Raw genomic sequence first — 16,634 nt, forward strand, 5'->3', positions numbered from 1 at the left:
ACAAGGATGTTGCCTGGATTGGGGAGTCTGCCTAATGAGAATAGGTTGAGTGAACTCGGCCATTTTTCCTTGGAGCGACAGAAGATGGCAGGTGACCTGATAAGGAGTATCAGATGATGAGAGGCTTTTATAGTGTGGATAGTCGGAGGCTTTTCCCCAGGGGTGAAATGGATAGCACGAGAGGGCACAGGTTTAAGGTAGTATGTACTGAGGGGATGTCTTGGGTATTTTATTTTTGTCCGGAGTGTGTGGTGAGTGCACAGAATGGGCTGCCGGCTACGGCTGTGGAGGCCGATACCGTAGGAGAGGTACATGGAGCTCAGAAAAAACGGAGGGTTATGGGTAACCCTAGGTAATAACGAAGGGAAGAATATTTTCGCACAACCTCTGTGGGCCGAGGCTCCCGTATAGTGCTGTTGGCATTCAGTTGTTTCTACGCTTCTATGACTGCTGGACGGAGTGGACTGAGGAGCGTGGGTCCAAGAGTCGGGTAGGCTCGGAAGAGTTCGACGGGAACAAATGAACGACACTGTGAGCTCTACTGTTTGCACATTAGTCTGTTTCATGAGAATGTCCCCCTTTTTATGTTGGTTTACAAGTCATATAGTCAAATTATAAAGCTTAATCATTTACTCTCATGTTGTATACAGTTTGTAAACAGCCCAGAACATCCACCCATACGAGATTTTGTAAGGTTCTCGGGCCGGGGGCTACCATCACCCGGATGAAGCCGGGAGTCGAACCGATGATTGCATTCCCACGAATTGTTATTTTCTTTTATGCCCTTTCTTTAATTTTTACAAGAGCTTTGTGTTCCCTTTTCGGCCAGAATTGAATACTTCTTGAGTACTGATAACTTTTTCATGTTTGGAATACACATGTCCTGCACCTTCCTCATTTTTCTCTCAGAAATGAAAGCCATTGCCTCTCTGCTGACATCCCTTGCAGTTAAGCTGGAGAAATAACAGATAAAGTTCAACCCGGACAAATACACAGAGATAGCACATATAACCAATATGTGGATAAGTGGAGGGCAGGTTGTTTTGAGGATGTAGACAGGCTAGAGAAAGACATACAGAGGCCAAGGAAAAAGCAGATGTCCTGCTGTGTTGGACCCTGTATGGTTATTCACTTTGGGAGTGGAATCTCTGTGGATTTCTTTCCCACAGGCGGCCGTGGAGGACAAGGCTTTCTTTTTTGTATATTGGTGCCAAAGTTTCTTGATTGGTCAGCCAGGTCTTAAAGGAATGCTGGGAGAAGGCAGGGGATCGAGGTTGAGAAGTACATTGGATCAGCCGCGATTAAATATAGGAACAGACTCAGTGGGCCAAATGGTCTAATTCTGCTTCTAAATTTTACATTTTATGATAGGTTGCTTTGCTTTATTGTGGGAAAACTAAATGTTGTTGCAAAGCTTGGCTATCTGAAGATTCAGGTCACGAAGTTCACAGGATAAGACGCAGACGCGGCCTTGCATGTGGGAAAAAAAAACACATTTCTTGCTAAGAATGCGGTATTGATAACCTCTGTCCGACACTGTCTCGGTAAAAGAGGAACTGACTGTAGATGTGCAGTTCTCATCCTGTACACCGTCCGGAAGCATTCGTAGACTGTCTGATATCTAACAAGTGCTCCTTGAATCCATCACTATATTTGGCTGTTGGCCATTTCCCAAAATTCACTGTACAAATTTAAGAAATAACCTGAAATTGGCAGAGTCGTAAGGTAACGTGATCACCTACTGCAGGGTTAACCGTACACCGATGTCTGTGTCTTTACTTCTGTTCGGTCCCGGGATAAGTTATGTTACAGTCTGTGGGTAAGCCAGATCTGGATCCACAAAGCATTGACCCCTTGGATCCCATGCATCCTTTATTTCTTAATAAGACTTGCATGGGGTACCTTATCAAATGCCTTGCAGAAATCCATTAACACTAAATCTACTGTTCTTCCTTCATCAACATGTTTAGTCACATCCTCAAAAACTTCAATCAGGCTCGTAAGGCACGTCCTGCCCTTGACAAAGTTATGCTGTCTATTGCTAAGCGTATTATAACTCCCCAAACGTGCATAAATCCTGCCTCTTACGATCTTCTCCATCCGCTTGCTTACCACTGAGGTAGGAATCACTGGTCTATAATTTCCTGGGCTACATCTATTTCTTTTCTCGAATAAAGGCACAACATCATCAACACAACAGTCCTCCGGAACCTCGCCCGTCCCCATTGAGGATGCAAAGATCATCGCCAATGTCTCAGTAACCTCCTCAGTAAACTTCCCAGAGTAGCTTTGGGAACATTTCATCCGGTCCCGGCGACTTATCCAAATGATGCTTTCCAAAATCTCCAGCACAACCTCCTTTTTAATATCTACGTGCTCAAGCTTTTCAGTCTGCTGCAAGTCATCACGACGATCACCAAGATCCTTTTCTATAGTGAAATCCAACTGAGATCTAACACCTGACCAGGTTAGTTTTCCAATAACAAATCAAGAAGCTTCTCGTCTTACAGGCCTATCTACATATTGTGTCAAGAAGCCTTCCTGAACACACCTAACAGACTCCAATCCATCTAAAACTCTTGTTCTAGGAAGATGCCAATTGATATTTGGGAAATTATATCTCCCATCGCGACTACTCAGTCATTATCATAACTTTCCAAGATGTGTTTCCCTACCTGCTCATCGATATTCCTGCTACTATTGGGCGGCCTATAAAAAAACACCCGCTAAAGTTATTGACCCTTTCCAGTTCACAATCTTCACCCTAAGAGTTTCCGTAGAAAATTCCTCCATGGCGTCCACCTTTTCTGCAGCTGTGTCACAATCTATGATCAACAGTGCCACGCCCATAGCTCTTTTGCTCCCCTACCTGTCCTTTCTGAAACATCTAAAAGTCGGCACTTGAAGTATACATTCCTGTCTCTGAGATATCCAAGTCTCTGTGATGGCCACCACATCATATCTCCAAAGGATTACTCTTAAGTTTGAACGGGGCACGACTGCGCAAGCGCGTGAAAGTCTGCCCGTGAGGCAGCGGAAGAGTTTAAAAAGCGAGAAGATGAACAGGGCGGGGGACGTAGTGGATAGAGACAGGGTAGGAAGGCTTTGGTTCCAGAGGCTTCGGCGAGCATATGCTGAGGACTAGCTTGCTCCCAGTGAGGTAAGGCCGGGTAATCTCCTTTAATTAATCTAATTAGTTTAGGGGTAGGTAATGGAGGCAGCAGTTAGGGCAGTCGAGTGTTCCGTTAGCAGTATGTGGGAAATCCGGGCGAGCACAAATGTGCCTGATGACCACACCTGCAAAAGGTGCATCCAGCTGCAGCTCCTGACAAACCGAGTTAGGGAACTGGAGCTGCGGCTGGAGAAAACTCGGATCATTCGGGAAGCAGAGACAGAAATAAACAGGTGTTACAGGGAGACACTCACCCCTAAATGTCAGGAGGCAGGTAGCCAAAGTATAGTTGTGCCAAAGTTTCCTGATTGGTCAGTTAGGTCTTAAAGGAATGCTGGGAGAAGGCAGGGGATTGAGGGTGAGAAGTAAATTGGATCATCCACGATTAAATATAGGAACAGACTCAGTGGGCCAAATGGTCTAATTCTGCTTCTAAATTTTACATTTTATGATAAGTTACTTTGTTTTATTGTGGGAAAACTAAATGTTTTTGCCAAGCTTGGCTATCTGAAGATTCAGGTCACGAAGTTCACAGAATAACATGCAGACACGGCCTTGCTTGTGGGAAATAACAACATTTCATGCTAAGAATGCGGTATTGTTAACCTCTGACCGACACTGTCTTGGTAAAAGAGGAACTGACTGTAGATGCGCAGTTCTCATCCTGTACACCGTCCGGAAGCATTCGTAGACTGTCTGATATCTAACAAGTGATCCTTGAAATCCGTCACTATATTTAGCTGTTGGCTATTTCCCAAAATTCACTGTAGAAATTTAAGAAATAACCTGAAATTGGCGGAGTCGTAAGGCAACGTGATCACCTGTTGAATTGTTAACCGTACACCGATGTCTGTGTCTTTATTTCTGTTCGGTCCCGGGATAAGTTATGTTACAGTCTGTGGGTAAGCCAGTTCTGGATCCACAAAGCAATGACCCCTTGGATCCCATGCATCCTTTCTTTCTTAATAAGCCTTGCATGGGGTACCTTATCAAATGCCTTGCAGAAATCCTTTAACACTAAATCTACTGCTCTTCCTTCATCAATGTGTTTTGTCACATCCTCAAAAATTTCAATCAGGCTCGTAAGGCACGTCCTGCCCTTGACAAAGTTATGCGGTCTATTGCTAAACGTATTATACCTCCCCAAATGTGCATAAATCCTGCCTCTTACGATCTTCTCCATCCACTTGCTAACCACAGAGTTAGGAATCACTGGTCTATAATTTCCTGGGCTACATCTATTCCTTTTCTCGAATAATGGAACAACATCCTCAACCCACCAGTCCTCCGGAACCTCGCCCGTCCCCATTCAGGATGCAAAGATCATCGCCAAAGTCTCAGTAACCTCCTCCCCTACTTCCCAGAGTAGCCTTGGGAACATCTCATCCGGTCCCGGCGAATTATCCAAATGATGCTTTCCAAAATCTCCAGCACATCCTCTTGTTTTAATATCTCCGTGCTCAGGCTTTTCAGTCTGCTGCAAGTCACAACAACGATCACCAAGATCCATTCCATAGTGAGATCTCACTGAGATCTAACACCTGACCAGGTTAATTTTCCAATAACAAATCATGAAGCTTCCCGTCTTGCAGGCTTATCTACATATTGTGTCAAGCAACAATCCTGAACACACCTAACAGACTCCAACCCATCTAAAACTCTTGCTCTGGGGAGATGCCAATTGATATTTGGAAATTAATATCTCCCATCGCGACTACTCTATCATTATCATAACTTTCCAAGATGTGTTTCCCTATTTGCTCATCGATATTCCTGCTACTATTGGGCGGCCTATAAAAAAAAACACCCGGTAAAGTTATTGACCCTTTCCTGTTCACAATCTTCACCCGATGAGTCTCCGTAGAAAATTTCTCCATGGCGTCCACCTTTTCTGCAGCTGTGTCACTATCTCTGATCAACATTGCCACGCCCACACCTCTTTTTCCCCCCTACCTGTCCTTTCTGAAACATCTAAAAGTCGGCACTTGAAGTATCCATTCCTCACTCTGAGCCATCCATGTCCCTGTAATGGCCACCACACCATATCTCCAAAAGATTACTCTGAAAGTTTGAACGGGGCACGACTGCGCAAGCGCGTTAAAGCCTGCCCGTGAGGCAGCGGGAGAGTTTATAAAGCGAGCAGATTAATGGAGCGGGCGACGTAGTGGATAGAGACAGGGTAGGAAGGCTTTGGCTCCAGAGGCTTCGGCGAGCAGATGCTGAGGACTAGCTTGCTCCCGGTGAGGTAAGGCCGGGTAATCTTTAATTAAACTAATTAGCTTAGGGGTAGGTAATGGAGACAGCAGTTATAGCAGTCGAGTGTTCCGTTAGCAGTATGTGGGAAATCCGGGCGAGCACAAATTTGCCTGATGACCACACCTGCAAAAGGTGCATCCAGCTGCAGCTCCTGACAAACCGAGTTAGGGAACTGGAGCTGGAGCTGGATGAACTTCGGATCATTCGGGAGGCAGAGGCAGAAATAAACAGGAGTTACAGGGAGACACTCACCCCTAAATGTCAGGAGGCAGGTAGCTGGGTGACTGTGAGCGGAGGGAGGGGGAATAGCCAGAATGAGTAGAGCATCACTGCGGCCGTTCCCAAAAATAATAAGTATACCGTTTTGGATACTGTTGGTGGGGACGTACCCTCATGGAGTAAAGCCAGATCTGCCCCTGGTGTCCCTAGATACCAGGGACAATCTGTAATGGTCACGTCTCTGGCACTGAGAATGTATCTTCAGCTCAGAAGGGAAGGAGTGAAAAGCGGAGAGCAGTAGTGATAGGGGATTCGATGGTTGGGAGAAGAGATCGGAGGTTCTCTGGGAGATATCGAGAATCTCCGATGATCTGTTGCCTCCCTGGTGCCAGCGTCGGCGATATCTTGGATCAAGCTCTCAGTGTTCTCAAGAGGGAGGGTGAGCATCCGGATATCGTGGTCCATGTGGGGACCAATGACGTGGATAGGAAGAAGGAAGAGGTCCTGCAAAGAGTGTTTAGGGAGTTAGGTGCAAAGTTGAAGGACAAGACCTCCAGAGTTGCAATCTCAGGATTGCTACCCGTGCCACGAACGAGTCAGGCCACGAATATGAAGATAATGCAGCTAAATACGTGGCTAAGTAGTTTGTGCAAGAAGGATGGCTTCATGTTTCTGGACAATTGGGCCTTGTCCCAGGGAAGGTGGGACTTGTACCGACGGGACGGGTTGCACCTGAACTGGTTGGGGACTAAAATCCTTGCGGGAAGGTTTGTTACTGCTGCACCGGGGGGTTTAAACTAGACTTGCAGGGGGAGGGAAACAGATAGTGAGGTGGAGAAGGATAAAGGTCACGCGAGAGCTGCAAGTACAGTGCATGGAGTAAAGCCAGATCTAGCATTTGAGGAAAGAGAGACAGAATAAAGGGTGTAAAGGTAGTTAGGTAGAAGGGCCAAAGTGCGTGTACGACAATGCAAGAGACATCATGAACTGAGGTGATGACAAATTGCCCTTATTATCGATCAGTTCAATCCATACTGACTCTACATCTCCTGATTCTATGTCACACCTCGCAAGGGACTGAATTTCATTCCTCACCAGCAGAGCCAACCCACCCCCTCTGCCCACCTGTCTGTCCTTCCGATAGGACGTATACGCTTGATTATTCATTTCCCAGTGAAAAGTGGCAGATGCGTTCACCTCGGAGAAGTGCGAGGTGGTACTTTGGAAGGACAAACTCCAAGGCAGAGTACAAAGTAAGTGGCAGGATACCTGGTAGCAGGGAGGAGCAGAGAGATCTGGGGGTACGAGTCCACAGATCCCAGAATGTTGCCTCACAGATAGATAGGGAAGACAAGAAGCCTATATGGTGTTAGTTTTCCTAAGATCAGGGATGGAGTTTTAGAGTCGCGATGTAAAGATGCATCTCTATAAAAGCCTGCTTAGGCCGAACTTGGAGTACTGTGTCCAGACAAGGATCCGCATGGAAGGTTAGTTAGGAAGGTTGAATCGTTAGTTATTAATATTGAAGTAGAAAATGGATTCAACTGTGGCTGGATGGGAGATGCCAAAGAGTAGTGGTGGATAACTGTTTGTCAGATTGGTGGCCGGTGACTAGTGGTACGCCTCAGGGATCTATGTCAAAGGCCTTACTGAAGTCCATATAGACAACATCCACTGCTTTACCCTAGTCAACTTTCGATTATATGGTTATGATTATATGATTATAGATCCCACCTTCCTTGCAAGGATGTAAAAGCATTGGATAGGTTACGGAAGAGATTTACCAGGATGTTGCCCGGTTTAGAGGGTATGCATTATGATCAGAGATTAAGTGAATTAGGGCTTTATTCTTTGGAGAGAAGGGGACGAGAGGAGAAATGATTGAGGTATACAAGATATTAATAGGAATAGATAGAGTGAACAGCCAGCGCCTCTTCCCCAGGGCAACACTGCTCAGTACATGAGGACCTGATTTAAGGTAAGTGGAGGGAAGTTCAAGGCGGATATTAGAGGAAGATGTTTTTACTCAGAGAGTAGCTGTTGTGTGGAATGCACTGCTTGATTCAGTGGTGGAGGCAGATACACTATGAAATTTAAGAGACTACTAGACAGGTAAATGTTAGAATTTAAGTTGCGGGGTTTTATGGGGGCATTGTTGAAGGGTCGGCACAGCACTGTGGACCTCAGCGCTTGTAATGTGCTGTTCTATTCTCTGTTCTATGTTGCAACATTGCCATACATTTCTTATTCGTCATTTCCACCCATAACGCCTCACTTAGACGAATTTTCTTGCCTGTCCTGACTGTCCACTGTGGTATTATTTTTTTCTCAGCCTTGTAATGTCACCACTCCTCCTTTAATTCCTTCCTCTTTCTCACGACTAAAAATAGGGAAACCCGAAATATCGTGCTGTCCTGCGTGCTCCTCCTGCACCCAATTCTCAGAAATGGCTACAATGTCATAATTCACTGTATTGATTCCTTCGCTGAGCTCAACGGACTTTTTAAAGCGTATTGCATTAGAATGCTCAGTGCTCCAGTTGCATTATGCATAAACTCTTGATATCTGACTTTTTCTGCGGTCTTAACAACATCTGTGCCCAGATCGACTCCGCTATCTGCTCTGGAGATCTGAATCCCATACCTTGCAACTCAACTTCAACAGGTCTCCCAAAAACTACCATGCACAGTACCTACAAACCTTCTGGCTGGGATATCAGTTTCCCTCTAGTTCAGGTGTAAACCGTCTTCCATCTCTCCTAAAAAGTGTTCTAAGAGTAAACCTAGCAATTATAGGCCTGTCATTTTGTCGCCAGTGGTGGGTAAATTAATGGAAAGTATTCTTAGAGATGGTATATATAATTATATGGATTGACGAGTCTGATTAGCAACAGTCAACATGGATTTCTGCGTGGAAGGTCATGTTTGACTAATCTTATTGAATTTTTTGAAGCGGGTACGTGGAAATTTGCCGAGGGTAAAGCAGTGGATGTTGTCTGTATGGACCTCAGTAAGGCCATTGACAAGGATCCGCATGGAAGGTTAGTTAGGAAGGTTGAATCGTTAGGTATTAATATTGAAGTGGTAAAATGAATTCAACTGTGGCTGCATGGGAGATGCCAGAGAGTAGTGGTGGATATCTGTTCGACAGGTTAGAGGCCCGTAACTAGTGGTGTGCCTCAGGGATCTATGTCAAAGGCCTTACTGAAGTCCATATAGACAACATCCACTGCTTTACCGTCGCATTATGTTTATATTGTTATACAGATCCCAACTTCCTTGGAAGGATGTAAATACATTGGATAGGGTACGGAGGAGATTTACAAGGATGTTGCCTGGTTTAGAGGGTATGCATTATGATCAGAGATTAAGTGAACTAGGGCTTTATACTTTTGAGAGAAGGGGGACGAGAGGAGAAATGATAGAGGTATACAAGATATTAATAAGAATAGATAGAGTGAACAGCCAGCGCCTCTTCCCCAGGGCAACACTGCTCAATACAAGAGGACCTGGTTTTAAGGTAAGGGGAGGGAAGTCAAGGCGGTTATTAGAGGAAGATGTTTTTACTCAGAGAGTAGTTGTTGTGTGGAATGCACTGTTTGAGTCAGTGGTGAAGCAGATACACTGCTAGAGACTACTATTTAAGAGACTACTAGACAGGTAAATGTTAGAATTTAAGGTGAGGGGTTATATGGGGGCATGAGTTAAGGGTCGGCACAGCACTGTGGACCTCAGCGCCTGTAATGCGCTGTTCTATTCCATGTTCTATGTTGTAACATTGCCATTCATTTCTTATTCGTCATTTCCACCCATGAAGCCTCACTTAGAGGAATTTTCCTGCCTGTCCTGACTGCCCACTGTGGTATTATTTTGTTCTCAGCCTAGTAATGTCACCACTCCTCCTTCAATTCCTTCCTCTTTCTCACGACTAAAAATAGGGAAACCCGAAATATCGTGCTGACCTGCTTGCTCCTCCCACACCCAATTCTCAGTAATGGCTACAATGACATAATTCACTGTATTGATTCATTCGCTGAGCTCAACCGCCTTTTTAAAGCGTTTTGCATTAGAATGCTCAGTGCACCAGTCGCATTATGAATAAACTCTTGATATCTGACTTTTTTCTGCAGTCTTAACAACATCTGTGCCCATATCGACTCCGCTTTCTGCTCTGGAGATCTGAATCCTATACCTTGCAACTCAAGTTCAATAGCTCTCCCAAAAACTCCCATGCACAGTACCCACAAACTTTGTGGCTGGGATATCAGTTTCCCTCTAGTTCAGGCGTAAACCGTTTTCCATTATTTCTAAAAAAGTGTTCTAAGCGTAAACCTAGCAATTATAGGCCTGTCATTTTGTCGTCGGTGGTGGGTAAATTAATGGAAAGTATTCTTAGAGATGGTCTATATAATTATCTGGATAGACGAGTCTGATTAGCAACAGTCAACATGGATTTCTGCGTGGAAGCTCATGTTTGAAAAAAATCTTATTAAATTTTTTGAAGAGGTTACGAGGAAAGTTGCCGAGGGTAAAGCAGTGGATGTTGTCTATGTGGACTTCAGTAAGGCAATTGACAAGGTTCCGCACGGAAGGTTCGTTAGGAAGGTTGAATCGTTAGTTATTAATATTGAAGTAGTAAAATGGACTGGATGGAACATGCCAAAGAGTAGTGGTGGATAACTGTTTGTCAGGTTGGAGGCCGGTGACTAGTGGTGTGCCTCAGGGATCTATGTCAAAGGCCTTACTGAAGTCCATATAGACAACATCCACTGCTTTACCCACGCATTAGGGTTATATGGTTATAAAGTTCCCACCTTCCTTGGAAGGATGTAGAAGCATTGGATAGGGTACGGGGGAGATTTACCAGGATGTTGCCTGGCTTAGAGGGTATGCATTATGATCAGAGATTAAGTGAACTAGGGCTTTATTCTTTGGAGAGAAGGGGGACGAGAGGAGAAATGATAGAAGTATACAAGATATTAATAGGAATAGATGGAATGATCTGCCAGCGCCTCTTTCCCAGGGCAACACTGCTCAATACAAGAGGACCTGGGTTTAAGGTAACAGGTGGAAAGTTCATTGCGGATATTAGAGGAAGATGTGTTTACTCAGAGAGTAGTTGTGTGGAATGCACTGCCTGAGCCAGTGGTGGAGGCAGATACACCAGTGAAATTTAAGAGACTACTAGACAGATAAATGTTAGAATTTATGTTGCGGGGTTATATGGGGTATGGTTGAAGGGTCGGCACAGCACTGTGGACCTCAGGGGCTGTAATGTGCTGTTCTATTCCATGTTCTATGTTGTAACATTGCCATACATTTCTTATTCGTCATTTCCACCCATAAAGCCTCAATTAGAGATGGTATATATTATTATCTGGATAGACTAGTCTGATTAGCAACAGTCAACATGGATTTCTGCGTGGAAGGTCATGTTTGACAAATCTTATTGAATTTTTTGAGGAGGTTACGAGGAAAGTTGACTAGGGTAAAGCAGTGGATGTTGTCTATGTGGACTTCAGTAAGGTCATTGACAAGGATCCGCATGGAAGGTTAGTTAGGAAGGTTGAATCATTAAGTATTAATATTGAAGCAGTAAAATGAATTCAACTGTGGCTGGATGGGAGATGCCAAAGAGTAGTGGTGGGTAACAGTTTGTCAGATGGGAGGTCGGTGACTAGTGGTCTGCCTCAGGGATCTATGTCAAAGGCCTTACTGAAGTCCATATTGACAGCATCCACTGTTTTATCCTCGCATTAGCGTTATATGTTATATGGTTATAAAGATCCTGTACCTTTTCCATTGCTTCCACATCCTCCCTATAGGGAAGCGACGAGAACTGGACACAAGTGTGGCCTAACTAGAGTTTTATAGAACTGCATCATTATTTCGCGTCTCTTAAACTCAATCCCTCGACTGATGAAAGCTAACACCCCATAAGCTTTCTTAACTACCCTACCTAACTGTGAGGCAAATTTCAGGGATCTGTAGACATGTACCCCCAGATCCCTCTGCTCCTCCACTCTACCAAGTATCCTGCCATTTACTTTATACTCTGCCTTGGAATTTGTCCTTCAAAAGTGTACCACCTCACACTTCTCCGGGTTGAACTCCATCTGCCACTTCTCAGCCCACTTCTGCATCGTATCAATGTCTCTCTGCAATCTTCGACAATCCTCTACACTATCTACAACACCACTAACCTTTGTGTCGTCTGCAAAATTGCCAACCCACCTACCCCCACATCCAGGTCGTTAATAACAATCACAAAAAGTAGAGGTCCCAGAACAGATCATTGTGGGACACCACTAGTCATAACCCTCTAATCTGAATGTACACCCTCCACAATGATCCTCTGCCTTCTGCAGGCAAGCCAATTCTGAATCCCCCTGGCCAAACCTCCCTGGATCCCATGCCTTCTGACTTCCTGAATAAGCCTACCGTGTGGAACCTGGTCAAAAGTCTTACTAAAATCCATGTAGATCACATCCACTGCACTACCCTCATATATATGCCTTGTCACCTCCTCAAAGAAATGATGTGGAAGCATTGGAGAGGATACAGATGAGATATACCAGGATGCCTCCTGGTTTAGAGAGTATGAATTATGATCAGAGATTAAAGGAACTAGGGTTTTATTCTTTGAAGGGAAGGGAGATGAGAGGAGAAATGATAGAGGTATACAAGATCTTCATAGGAATAGATAGAGTGAACAGCCAGCGCCTCTTCCCCAGGGCAACACTGCTCAATACAAGAGGACCTGGCTTTAAGGTAAGGGGAGGGAAGTTCAAGGCGGATATTAGAGGAAGATGTTTTTACTCAGAGAGTAGTTGTTGTGTGGAATGCACTGCCTGAGTCAGTGGTGGAGGCAGATACACCGGTGAAAGTTAAGAGACTACTAGACAGGTAAATAGATAGATGATAGATAGATAGATACTTTATTCATCCCCATGGGGAAATTCAACTTTTTTTCCAATGTCCCATACACTTGTTGTAGCAAAACTAATTACATACAATACTTAACTCAGTAGAAAATATGATATGCATCTAAATCACTATCTCAAAAAGCATTAATAATAGCTTTTAAAGAGTTCTTAAGTCCTGGCGGTAGAATTGTAAAGCCTAATGGCATTGGGGAATATTGACCTCTTCATCCTGTCTGAGGAGCATTGCATCGATAGTAACCTGTCGCTGAAACTGCTTCTCTGTCTCTGGATGGTGCTATGTAGAGGATGTTCAGAGTTATCCATAATTGACCGTAGCCTACTCAGCGCCCTTCGCTCAGCTACCGATGTTAAACTCTCCAGTACTTTGCCCACGACAGAGCCCGCCTTCCTTACCAGCTTATTAAGACGTGAGGCGTCCCTCTTCTTAATGCTTCCTCCCCAACACGGCACCACAAAGAAGAGGGCGCTCTCCACAACTGACCTATAGAACATCTTCAGCATCTCACTACAGACATTGAATGAGGCCAACCTTCTAAGGAAGTACAGTCGACTCTGTGCCTTCCTGCACAAGGCATCTGTGTTGGCAGTCCAGTCTAGCTACTCGTCTAACTGTACTCCCAGATACTTGTAGGTCTTAACCTGCTCCACACATTCTCCATTAATGATCACTGGCTCCATATGAGGCCTAGATCTCCTAAAGTCCACCACCATCTCCTTGGTCTTGGTGATATTAAATGTTAGAATTTACGGTGGGGGGTTATATCGGGGCATGGCTTAAGGGTCGGCACAGCACTGTGGACCTCAGCGCCTGTAATGTGCTGTTCTATTCCATGTTCTATGTTGTAACATTGCCATTCATTTCTTATTCGTCATTTCCACCCATAAAGGCTCACTTAGACGAATTTTCTTGCCTGTCCAGACTGTCCACTGCGGTATTTCTTTTTTCTCAGCCAAGTAATGTCACCCCTCATCCTTCAATTCCTTCCTCTTTCCCACGACTAAAAATAGGGAAACCCGAAATATCGTGCTGTCCTGCTTGCACCTCCCACGCCCAATTCTCGGTAATGGCGACAATGACATAATTCACTGCATTGATTCCGTCGCTGAGCTCAACCGCCTTTTTAAAGCGGTTTGCATTAGAATGCTCAGTGCACCAGTCGCATTATGCATAAACACTTGATATCTGACTTTTTCTGCGGTCTTAACAACATCTGTGCCCATATCGACTCCGCTATCTGCTCTGGAGATCTGAATCCCATACCTTGCAACTCAACTTCAACAGCTCTCCGAAAAATTCCCATGCAGAGTACTGACAAACCTTCTGGCCGAGGTATCAGTTTCCCTCTATTTCAGGTGTAAACCGTCTTCCATCTCTTTTGAAAAGGGTTCTAAGAGTAAACCTAGCAATTATAGGCCTGTCATTTTGTCGTTAGTGGTGGGTAAATTAATGGAAAGTATTCTTGGAGATGGTATATATTATTATCTGGATAGACGAGTCTGATTAGCAGCAGTCAACATGGATTTCTGCGTGGAAGGTCATGTTTGACAAATCTTATTGAATTTTTTGAAGAGGTTACGAAGAATGTTGGCGAGGGTAAAGCAGTGGATGTTGTCTGTATGGACTTCAGTAAGGCCTTTGACAAGGTTCCGCACAGAAGGTTAGTTAGAAAGGTTCAATCGTTAGGTATTAATATTGAAGTAGTAAAATGGATTCAACAGTGGCTGGATGGGAGATGCCAAAGAGTAGTCGTGGATAACTGTTTGTCAGATTGGAGGCCGGTGACTAGTGGTACGCCTCAGGGATCTATGTAAAAGGCCTTACTGAAGTCCATATAGACAACATCCACTGTTTTACCCTCGCATTAGGGTTATATGTTATATGGTTATAAAGATCCCACCTTCCTTGAAAAGAAAATGCAAAAAATGCAAAAAAAAAGGTGAACTGTGTCCAGTCTGGTCGACTCACTATGGATAGGATGTGGAAGCATTGGATAGGGTACGGAGGAAATTTACCAGGATGCTGCCTGTTTTAGATGGTATGCATTATGATCAGAGATTAAGTGAGCTAGGGTTTTACTCTTTGGAGAGAAGGGGGACGAGAGGAGAAATGATATACAAGATATTAAGAGGAATAGATAGAGTGGACAGCCAGCGCCTCTTCTTGCCCAGGGCACCACTGCTCAATACAAAAGGACATGGCTTTAAGGTAAGTGGTTGGAATTTCAAGGGGAATATTAGAGGAAGGTGTTTTTACTCAGAGAGTGGTTGGTGCGGGGAATGCACTGCCCGAGTTAGTGATGGAGGCAAATACAGGTAAATGGAAGAAATTTAGGTGTGGGGTTATATGGAGGGGGCATGTTTTATGGATCGGCACAACATTGTGGGTCGAGGTGCCTATACTGCGCTGTACTATTCTATGTTATAACATTGCCATATATTTCTTATCCGTTATTACCACCAATAAAGCCTCACTTAGACGAGTTTTCTTGCCTGTCCTGACTGTTGACTATGGTAATATTTGCTCAGCCTGGTAATGTCACACCTCCTCCTTTAATTCCTTCCTCTTTCTCACGACTAAACATAGAGATACCAGAAATATCGTTCTCTCCTACTTGCTCCTCCTACACCCAATTCTCAGTAATGTCCACAATTTTATAATTCGCTGTATTGGTTCATTCGCTGCGATCAAACGCCTTTCTTATAGTTTATTGCATTGAAATATATGGAGCTCAGTGCACCAGTCGCATTATGTATAAACTCTTGATATCTGACTATTTCTGCGGTATTATCAACTTCTGCCTCCATATCGACTCCGCTCTGCTCTGGAGCTCTGAATCCCATCCCCCTGCAACTCAAGTTCATTAACTCACCCAAGCACTCTCATGCACAGTCCTGACAAACCTTCCCGCTGAGATATCAGTTCCCCTCCAGTTTAAGTGTAAACCGTCTTCCATCTCTTCTATACAGATCCCAACTTCCTTGGAAAAAAAATACTATGATTCCAAATTTTGGGGCCCTCCCACTTACACCACGTGCTAAACCGTATGGTCGTCCTATATCTGGACACACTGGGATGGGCAGTGGTCCCGTACGTTAATTTAATAGCTAAATCCCTGACCTCAATTTGCAAAACCACCTTCCCATACATACAGTTTTCATTTGAACATATCTCCTGCTCACTCACTTACTTAAAAATCATAGAGAAGGAATGGTGTGCTGAGAAAAGAGAAAGGAAAGGGCGGAGAATGGGGACACAGAAAGGGTGTTCAGACTGCAGACTTTGGAGCAGGGTATGTGAGCTACCATTTTCATGCTCCCTATCTCTGATTGGAGTCTGTTAATACGCCGAAATCCACTGACCCATGACTAGGAATCAAAGACAGTGCAAGAATCCCTCCATACTATCCCATCACACACTCCTGGAAACATACACTGAGTAACGCTCCCTCCACAACGACGGTCCATTACACACTGCTGGGGTCAGACACAGAGTGCAGCTCCCTCTACATTGTCCCAACACACACTCCGGGGTCTTACAAGGAGTGAAGCTCAGTCCACACCGACCCAGCACACACTCCCGGGGTCAGAGAAACAGCGAATCTCTCTAAATATTATACCATCTCACTCTCTAGGTCAGACATGTGAAGTACCTCCCACACCATCGCAGCACATGCTACTGGAATGAGAAAAGGTACGAAACCCTCTCCCTCCTCCGTTCTCCCCACTCACCAATACCCAGCCTTTCGGCTTTCCAGCAGCCTCGAATTGTGTGTGTCTCTCGGAGATGGTGTGTCTGTGTGTGAGCGGATTGTGTGCTGCCGTTAGAGGAAGGAAGGGGAGGAGAGAGGAGGCCAGGGAAAGGGTGGTGAGAATGCAAACACTGATGCAAGTGGTGTGGAACACGTGACCGGCTTGTGCATGCAGAGTTGTGGAGAGATTCAGATCCTGGTGATCGATATCCATGGTACGGGGGGAGGTGAAACACCACCCATCATCTCCCCCTCATACTCCCCACAATTACTTGTGTCACAGAGCGGGAGG

At 44.7% G+C, this 16,634-nt stretch overlaps 1 protein-coding gene across 1 annotated transcript in view; it reads right to left on the reverse strand.

The window, feature by feature from the left end:
- The window catches only part of LOC140719872 (uncharacterized), a 52,838-nt gene extending 36,413 nt beyond the window's left edge, over positions 1–16,425 (reverse strand). The window contains exon 1 of the mRNA XM_073034797.1: positions 16,323–16,425. The gene's annotated coding sequence lies outside the window, so the exon portion shown is untranslated. The remainder of the gene's footprint in view (positions 1–16,322) is intronic.
- Between the last annotated feature and the right edge of the window lie 209 nt (positions 16,426–16,634).

Source organism: Hemitrygon akajei, unplaced genomic scaffold (genome assembly GCF_048418815.1).
Source record: "Hemitrygon akajei unplaced genomic scaffold, sHemAka1.3 Scf000033, whole genome shotgun sequence".
In the NCBI taxonomy this organism is placed as follows: Eukaryota; Metazoa; Chordata; class Chondrichthyes; order Myliobatiformes; family Dasyatidae; genus Hemitrygon; species Hemitrygon akajei.